Source organism: Episyrphus balteatus, chromosome 1 (genome assembly GCF_945859705.1).
Source record: "Episyrphus balteatus chromosome 1, idEpiBalt1.1, whole genome shotgun sequence".
Lineage (NCBI taxonomy): Eukaryota > Metazoa > Arthropoda > Insecta > Diptera > Syrphidae > Episyrphus > Episyrphus balteatus.
This window is the reverse complement of record NC_079134.1, coordinates 69,350,373-69,360,512: the sequence shown is the minus strand read 5'-3', so window position 1 is coordinate 69,360,512 and position 10,140 is coordinate 69,350,373. Positions and strand designations below refer to the sequence as shown.

General features: G+C 30.2%; 1 protein-coding gene across 3 annotated transcripts in view; it reads left to right on the top strand.

Annotated features, from left to right (window-relative positions):
- Nucleotides 1-3,081: 3,081 nt before the first annotated feature.
- The window catches only part of LOC129907646 (calcium-transporting ATPase sarcoplasmic/endoplasmic reticulum type), a 146,549-nt gene continuing 139,490 nt past the window's right edge, over nt 3,082-10,140 (top strand). For all 3 annotated transcript variants that reach the window (XM_055983940.1, XM_055983939.1, XM_055983937.1), the window contains exon 1: nt 3,082-3,227. The gene's annotated coding sequence lies outside the window, so the exon portion shown is untranslated. The remainder of the gene's footprint in view (nt 3,228-10,140) is intronic.

The window sequence follows — 10,140 nt, the reverse complement described above, 5'->3', positions numbered from 1 at the left end:
TTTAGTGTACTTTTTAGTTGTTAACGTAATGTTATTGGAATTCTCCGTGGTGGTTCACTTTTTGGTTTATTGATTCATCAATCTCTAATGTTATTTCGCCGGATAATTTCCCAAGTCCTTCACAAACGTCTTTAAACTCATGAATAATATTGTACGCTTCTTGATAAACGGAATATTGAGTTATATTTTTGCACACTTCAATTAATTTCAACGAGTTGATAATAATGGACAATGATTTCTTTTTATTACATAAAATAATAGTTGAGATGTAGCATGGTATAAAAAGACATGGATAAAAAGATGATCATTAGAGCCGCCTTCTTACAAAATGGGGTAATAAGGTTTTGACGTTTAATATTTGGCAAAGTCAAAAGCAACAACAATTTCCAAGACAAATTTAATTACAACAACAATTTCAATGGGCAGCTGTCAAAACCTTAAGTAGCCATTTTTAAGTTTTGACAGTTCTCGATACAGAGTTTTTTCTAATGATCATACCTTCTCTTTTTATACCATGGAGATGTAGTTCCTGTTTTTGGTAAACTCGTTTCTTCTATAGTTTTCAATATAAAACTGGGTTGGGGTCGAAATGCTGTATGTTGCAAAATTCTGAATTCAAAATACTGTATGCCAAAATACTGTATGTCAAAATTCTGTAGGTATGTGCAAAAAGCTGTACAAACGAAATTCTGAAAGTCAAAATTCTGGTTGGTCAAAATAATGTATTTCAAAATTCTGTACATCAGATAATGTACTTTTTTACATTAGCCGTTTTTTATTATCACTTGATCCATATAGATCATTAATTAAAATGTATTACAACAACTACATGAGATCTTGCTTTTCATCAGGATCACGAATCGTGATCTTGCTTTTCATCAGGATCATGAATCGTGATCTTGCAAGATCTCATGTAGTTGTTGTAATACATTTTAATTAATGATCTATATGGATCAAGTGATAATAAAAAAAGGCTATTATCAAAACGATATTTTTTAAATCATTTTTACAGAACTTTGAAAAACAGATTTATTTAAAAGAGGTTTTATTATGAATTTCAAAAGATCAACTTAATAAGGAGACAAGCTTCTAATGCTGATTAATCTAGGAACCTTATAAGAAGCCACGAAAAAAAAGAGAGAGAAAACAAATCTCTACACTTATTTAAAAAACAATCTGAATTAAACGACGTTGCAAACCTAAAACGGACTGCAAAAAAATTAAAGTTATATTGATTTTGACATTTTTTTGTAAAATGTATTTTTTTATGTTTGATTTGTGTTCCTAGAATTGATTTATTTTTTTACTTTAATAATTAGTTTGTATAAAATTACAACTTATTTGTCAATAATTATATTTAAAGCTAGTATTATGTGTTTTTTATCAAAGGAAATATCTTGAAAAATACTGTATTGAAAATATTAGAGATTCACAAAGCTAGCAGCTCACTTAATCACACAAAAATATCGGCCAACTTACTTAGCTTCTCAATTCATTTTTTTTATTTGAAACCCTATTGTAGATACTTTATATTTTTGTAACAATTAATACTGCATTTACATACGTCAGCATGCAAAAAAGTAAAGGGATTGATATAATACCTGAAATTAGAAGGTACGTACGAAGGAGAGGCATTGATGAAGACGAACATATTCGTCCTCGCCATAATCTTCCTATAATCTGCATTTATGAAGATCTCTGCATTTTCATCTACTCCCTCTATCCAACATCAGTGAATCTTAAATACTGTGTCTACTTTCAATGCAGATCTGGAAATGCAGACGTATGTAAATCCAGCATAATTAATTTTCTGTATTCTGTTTAACTACTATTCCTTTATTTACTGTACATCTTCATGCACACAAATTGTGTATGGTACCTACTAATTCGCCCGCACTCTGTTCGAGGTTTCCAAAATTCAAGACACCCTTCATAAAACTCTTGAAGATTTATATTTTTATGAACAAATTCATAAAAATATAAACCTAAATGATTTTTTTCAAACATTCTTGCAAATGACATATAAAGCACTCCCCACTACTTTATTAAGGCCTTGAAAATATGAAAGTTTCATGATTATTATAAAACAACACTTACATTGAAATTATTCTAATTTATAACATACTTCTGTTATGCAATAATTTCATGTTTAAATAAAGACTTGTATTTTTAATTCCACTAACAAATTCTAGCAAAAGAAAGAAAGTTCTTTCTGGAAAAAAAATTTTAATCAGAGAGAAATCATATTTATGAACACGTAAGTTTAACGTGAAATAATTCGTTTCAAATTTATTGACATTATTCAGAACTATTTCTGAAAAAAAGAGATAAATGATAAAAAAAAATTGGAATAAATCAAAAATATAGTATCTAAAACGAATAGCCCTTAAAAAAAACACCTTTGTTTATTACCTATGTTTTGTATTTACAAATCGTGCTCTATTTTTTTTTTATTTAAATTTAATCAATTCTTATTAATATAAGACTTGTTATTGTTAGTTTGAACAATTGTATTATGACCTTCACTCATTTATCCAGGTGGTGCTAAATGTTGATTACGTATAAGGATTTATGTAGATCTCCTGTCAACACCTGCTAAATATGTACAGGGCCTACAGACAAAATTTTGCAGTAAAGAGAAAACAATTTAAAGACTGTTTGCTTCACATTCCATTCATATGCCTATTTATAGTTATTTCAGTGGATCCATATTCAAAAGAAAATAAGGTATAAATAATTTTCATAATCACTCTTCATAGTCTTTATATTTGGTGTATATTATTTTAAATGTAATATAATTATGAATATGTATTTATTATTTTGTATTATTTTTTACCCTAAATATTCAAGTACTAAGGGTGTTATGTATTTTATAGTTGTTATTGCAGTTATGATTTATTTAATAAAAAACAAGTAGATATTAGGCTTAGAAATACTTTCCTATTGTCAAATTTTTTGTAATAATAATTTTGGGATTTTCTTCATTAATTTTCTCTGATGTGCTAAATGTGTTTTCCCGGGCATAAGAGAATAGTTTGGGAATGATGCCAAAAACTCGGAGCACTGTTATTTTCGGTTTTTGGTACTCTCCAAGAGCATTTTTTCTCGCTGTCTTCAGTTGCCATCAATCGGTTCAATAGCGCGAACTTTCCCCTAGGTTTTCTTCATCGGTGCTTATATAACTTAGTTAATTCTCGTTCCGTAAAGAAGGCATATTTCAAAAGATTGTAAGTTAAAAAATATAAAAAAAAATAAAGAAAATCTCAAAGACAGCAAAATTTTAAAATAATCAATAAAAGTGTGAATAATACAACTTTCAACTACGAAAAATCATAGTGATAATGTGTATCTTCTTAAAATAGTGAAAAAAGAAATATTCATACTTTTGCTTGTTGGCTATACGTACAACTTGGCTAATTTAGTTCAAAATTTGGCAATCTCAAAACGACATCTACCACTTATGTCGCAAAAATCAAAACTATTCGAAAAAGGATTTAAATATGCATATGTAAATTTTAAATCTGTACTTCCCCCCCCCCCCCCCCAAAAAAAAAAAAAAAAATAAAACTACATGCTCTGACCTACGCTCTAATCTGAAAATAAGTTTTTATTTTATATGAGTATATATATAAGTATAAAAACAATTTTTTTATATATTTTTCTTATAAAAATATATATATAAAAATATATATAAAAATATATATATAAATAGACTCTATTTTTAATACAAATTAAATTAAATTTTCCGGAAAAATAGTTCAATATTCTCTTCGGCATGATCTTTAGAATGAAAAATTCATATATCTTTTGTTTTACCTTATCTAAAACTATTAACTATTAATATACAAAAATGTATAAGTAAAGGGAACCAATCGCGGGGTAAAAGGCACAAATGAGAAAGGTTTCCCAGGTGCCTAGCTAGATCATTGTTGGCAAATTTCTCTTGAAAAAGTTGTGCTATAATTGTATTTTACTGTATAAATAATTTATTGGGAAGGTTTTAATGTTTTGTATATATATATAATATATATTTTATATAAATATATATATTTATATGTATATAAATATATATATTTATATGTATATAAATATATATATTTAAATATATATATTTATATATATATATAAATATATATATTTATATATATATATATAAATATATATATTTATATATATATATAAATATATATATTTATCTATATATACCTATATATAAATATTATATCTAAGTATAAAATGTGAACCAACATTGTTATATTTACATAATATTCATTTATACGTGAACATAAAATACACTCTACATCAAAATACCTATATTTTAGAAAAAAAAGAGAGAGAGTTCTTAAGCTTTTATTGATCAATAAAAAAAAAACTATTCAAAATATTTTTGTTAAAATAACTACAGTGGGAATGAATTGAAAATATGTGGCGCTAGAAAAAAAACTGCGGAAGTATAAAGAAATATTGTGTAACATTTAAATAGTCACATCTTTTTCGAGGATTAAATTCTTTTCTTCTTCTGATAATACGGGTTTTTATGGTTTTGAAATTAGACTGCTTTTGAAAATTAATGAACGAATAAAGTAACCGATAGGTTATCTTAACACTTACATATATATATATTTTTTTTTTTCAAACAGGATATCTTATCAAAAACATCCTTCAAACATGAGTGCAGCACCTTTCGTTATTACAAATTTTATTTTATAATTTTTTATGTACAACGTAGCCGTGGCGATTCGGCTCAGTTGGCTTAGTTGGCGGCGCATCACCAAAATAAATCATAAAATAAACTTATTACATGAAGCTTAAAAGAAGATAGATGAAATAGCTTTTTGGTGCAAAAAATGTTCTCATTTTAGTTTATTTCGTTTAATTAATAGCCAACCAAAACGCCTATCTAATTTTAAAACAAACAAACAAAGACCGGGCAATTCTCAGCTATTATTTTATTTGTCTCCCAAGCGAGACTTATTACGCTTGTTGGCGATGGCTCTCACAGGTCACATCCACCTCTATCCTTTAAGAATCTCACTAAAAAAATGTAGCAAAGGTTGGCTGTGAAAGAAAAAAGGGAACCTGATAGACAAAATCGAGAAAAAATAATAAAACGCTACACGCATGCAACAACACATCACATCCACAAATTATATACACACAAAATCATTTTTTTTATTGTCCATGTGTCGGTAAAACAGGAAAAATGGAACAAAAGGAAAGAAATAAATTATTTATTGTGAGTGTGTTTCTTTATTTTTTTCGGATAAGGAATAGAATAGACCGGCGAGACAAAATACTTTATCCAGAATATCCACAACACAAAAATAAAGAAACAGAAATAGCTTAAAAAGAATGTCAATCAGCTGTTCAACCACATTTTTTAATTAAATTTTTTATTTCTTATATTTTTATTTTTATGAATAAGATGGAGAAATAAAAACAATAAGAATCAACATTTTTGTATTAATAAATTATTTTTTCCCACAATTTTTATTTATTTATGTGCAAGAATTGCTTCAAAGATCAATTTAATTTTGTTTTCGTTGAAAAACTGACAGCTCCTCACTACTACCTACACACAATTGCTTGTGTGTGAAAGAATATTCCATATATTCCAGGTCTGATTTGGAAGAAAAAGAATGCAATCCAAATATTCCGGAGTGGATAAAGAAACAATCAAAAAGATTATTCGGAATATTCCGCGATGGTAAGGCACTCGCCCAGTGACCCAACGGTTGTAGGTTCTGTCCCAGTTCTTTTTTTTAATTTGCGCAATCAAGAAATTAATGTGATTTGTCGCCTTAATTTATGGTGGAAGTCATCTTAGCAAAACACTATGCAGAAATCCGCTTAATTTAAGGTGGGATCCGCTTAATTTTGTGTGGTCTATTTTCTCCGTGTATGAGCAAAAATTTAAAATTCGATCTTCAAAAGGCAAAAACAACATCTTTAGTGAATTTGACCACAAAAAAAACTTGGTATGACAGTTTATTCTGAAAGTTTAGCAATTCAAAAAACTATCTTAAGAAATTCCCAGTCAAAATAGGATTTGTAATTAATCTCACCTAAGGATAAGCAAGGTAAAGCAAATAATATCCAAAGCTTTCAAGAGCATAAAATCAATTTTATTTAAACTAAAAATAAATACATATAGGAGTAAAGAGAAAAGTATTTTTTTACTACTATGTTCTTTCTAAGCCGCTGATATACTTTTTTTTTGCAACAAGTTTCTTCCTGAGTCGATACAATTTTAATTTAAAGAGTTTAATTTTACGAAGAACCTTGTCTCCCTCAGTTTTGCCAGTTGCCAGAGCCGGCTATTTATCACCAAACAGGCTCCTTTTAACTCGCTCCTTAAAATTTTGATTTTCGATATATCGGATTTTGGCTCTTTTAATTTTGAACTTGGCGATTTAAGGCTCCTTTAAAATCAAAGCACTTTACAGCTAAAATCCACTAAAAATGTGAACAGACATTTGCACACATTTTTCATTTGATTTTCATTTAAAATTAATTTTACGCCCGTAAATGAGTATGAAAACCAGAATATATCAACAAAATGAAAAAAATAATTATATTTGAAGTTTGTTATTTGAAAATATGAGTTTTTATGGGAGATTATTTTAAAAACCCATACAAAGAATATAGGGAAAACAAGCACATGGCATAATTGGAAAAACATTCCAGCTCATTTCCACATTTAAAGAAATTCCATGTTAAAGTAAAATTATTGGTAAAGTGAAATTGAAGGTAAAAAACAGGACTGGCACAAAGCCACCTTTGAGCCACAAAGTCATACCATTTAACGGTAGTTTTCTTCTTTTCCCAATCCAATTAATTTAAAACTTGTCCAAAAATAATCTTAATTTTATTTTGCAAAAAATAAGTTAGATGTGAAGGGGCCCCACTTTTTTTCCGCCCCAGGGCCCTCATAGCCTTAAATCCGGCCCTGATTAGGGCATAGGGGTGACTACGATAACTTAGGCGACAAGAATTGAAAACGGTATTTTGTAGAGGAGTTCAAAAATTTTCTAAATATCACGTAAATACAAAAAAATTATTAAAAAACAACGGCAACACTTACAGTTATGAAAGCCAGAATTGTACACTTAATTCTAGTTTTTATATCAAATTATTTCAATTAATTTTTCTCGAAATAATCAAATTCAAACTCAAAATTTGGGAAAAAAAGTTAAAAAAAAAACACATTAAATACTATTTTTACCAAGACTGTGAATTTTAATATGAAATTAATCGATGAAATAAATTGCCTCAATTAATTTTTTATCAAATTCTGAAAACCATATGCTTCTATGCATTTTAGTTTTTGAGAAAATTGAAAATTAAAAAACTACTACTAAAAATCAAACAAGACTATAAGGCGTTTTATTGACTTTTTTATTAATTTATTAACAGTCTTGTTGGCCGAACTTCTTTAATTTATTAAGAAACTACCTTTTTATGAGATTTGTATTTTTAGCTGTTTTCGTGTTTACATAAACATAATGCATGGAAGCAGTATGCCCCCTTGCAACCTCCCTACCTGAGCTAACTTTTATAGGATTTGGGATAGGTGCGAGTTTGGGTGTAGGCAAATTTTCTTCAGAATTTAAAAGTTTTGTCGAATTGAAAAGAAAGTTTGTACATACCCAACCTTGACCCCACCCCAAATCCTATAGTGTGTCCAAGCAGGGATACGCCTTGAACTTCATACCTATACCATTTTTATTTATTTTTAAGAATTCGTTTTCTATCAAAATTTAAAAGTTTCTTCGAATCTACAAGAAACTTTGTACATACTCAACCTTGACCCCACCCCAAATCCTATAGTGTGCCCAAGCAAGGGGGTTGCAGGGGGGCAGCATGCCCCTTTAGAATCTCACTTTGATACGCCTTGAACCTCACACCTATACCATTTTTATTTTTTTTTAAGAATTCGTTTTCTTTCAAAATTTAAAAGTTTCCTCGAATCCAAAAGAAATTTTGTACATACTCAACCTTGACCCAACCCCAAATCGTATAGTGTGCCCAAGCAGGGGGGTTGCAGGGGGGCAGCATGCCCCCTTTCCCCATCTCACTTTGATACGCCTTGAACTTCATATCTTTACCATTTTTATTTACCATTCTTAGGATTCTTAGAACCAATTTCAAATGACCTAAGAGAAGCATTATACTTTTAAGTAAGTTAAAAAGCTGCAAATATTGGCGAAAATAGTCAAGAAAATGAAAATCTGATAAAAAGGTAATTTTCTTATTTTCAATTTTTTCGGAAAATATGAGACATAGAAACATATGGTTTTCAGTATTTGATAACAAATTGATTGAGGCGGTTTATTTAATTGATTTATTTCATATTAAAGTTCACAGCCTTGGTAAAAATAGTGTAATGTGTTTTTTTTTAACGTTTTTTTCCAAAATTTTGAGTTTGAAGTTGATTATTTCGAGAAAAATTAATTGAAATAATTTGATTTAAAAACTAGAATTAAGTGTACAATTAAAAAGGTATCATTCATAACTGTAAGTGTTGCCGTTGTTTTTTAATAATTTTTTTTGTATTTTACTTGATATTTTACAAAATTGCTCCTCTCGCCTAAACGGGGGCAGATAGACCCCCCCTCCCATGGTAAAAAATGATTGTATTGAACTCCTCTACAAAATACCGTTATCAACTCTTGTCGCCTAAGTTATCGTACTCGTGCCAGGGCATATATTTACAAAATAAAATTTCACCAAAAGAGTTCAAAGCACCAGCAACAACCTCCATTGCAGACCACTGATTTAAGCCTAGTACGCTGCTGACGCGAAACGAAAAATTTTCTAGTCTCCAAAGTCGACAGCGAAAATGCTAACGAAAAAATATGATCGAGTATTCTGTCAAAGTCAGAATATGGTGAACAATTTGTTAGCAAGAAGAACAAATGAAATGTGCTTTTTTTTAGATTTTCTTTTTCTTTTCACTCCGACTACATCACCCCACAATTGGTTTTCGGCAATAATTATGAAGTCACCATCCCAAATAGATCAGAATGGGACAATGCCGAGTTTCTAAGAGATGATTCAATTCATTTCTACACAGATGGTTCTAAAACCAATGACGGAGTGGGTGGCGGGGTTTACTCAGATAGACTTAATGTCAGTCTCTCCTTCCGTCTCCCTAATCACTGCAGCGTGTTCCAAGCGGAAATAATGGCGATTAAAGAAGTATTGACTTGGCTCAAAGAAAACGTGATATCTACATCGGATATCCGCATCTTCTCTGATAGCCAGGCCGCCCTTAAATCGTTAGCTTCGGTTTCCACAAACTCCGTAACGGCTCGCGACTGTCGATCATCTCTCATGGAGATGTCAGGACAGTTTAACATTCACCTCTTTTGGGTGCCGGGTCACAGAGATATTCTGGGAAACTGCGAAGCAGACGAACTCGCCAGAAAAGGAACTCTAATACCAATTTTACCCATCAAGGCAAATATTGGTATACCAATCGCAACGTGCAAACTCATGCTGAAGCAAGAAGCTATAGAGGCAACAAACATACGATGGTCAAACATTATAACTTGCCAAACGACCAAGCAGATCTGGCCTAAGCTAGATCCAAAACGTTCAAAAAATGTATTGTCTCTAAGCAGATTGCACATCAGCTCTGTAATAGGTGTCTTAACAGGACACTGTCTCATAGGTAGACACGCCATAAGACTTGGCGTACTCTCTAACGACTTCTGTAGAAGTTGCCTCGATGAGGAAGAAGAAGAAACAATCCAACATCTTCTCTGCTCATGTCCTGCCCTTTCCAGTAGACGTAAAAAATACATGGAAAATTATTTCTTAGAAGATACTAGTGAACTAATCAATACTGACATCTTCAACCTTCACCGCTTCATTAAAAGCTCCAACTGGTTTAATTAGTGAGGAATTTCCTTACAAAATCATGGTATCACAACGGACCAATGAATGGTCTAAGTGTGTCAGTCGTTTTCCTGACAGCCATTTCTACCTAACCTAACCTAGATTTTCTTCTTTAGGTTTATGACATCAAGAACTTTCTTATTTTCAAATCAGATGGAGTTATTTTATTGACAGATTTTCGATTTTTAGTACTTATTTGAACACAAACCTAGTATAACTATAATGGCTAAAAAAATG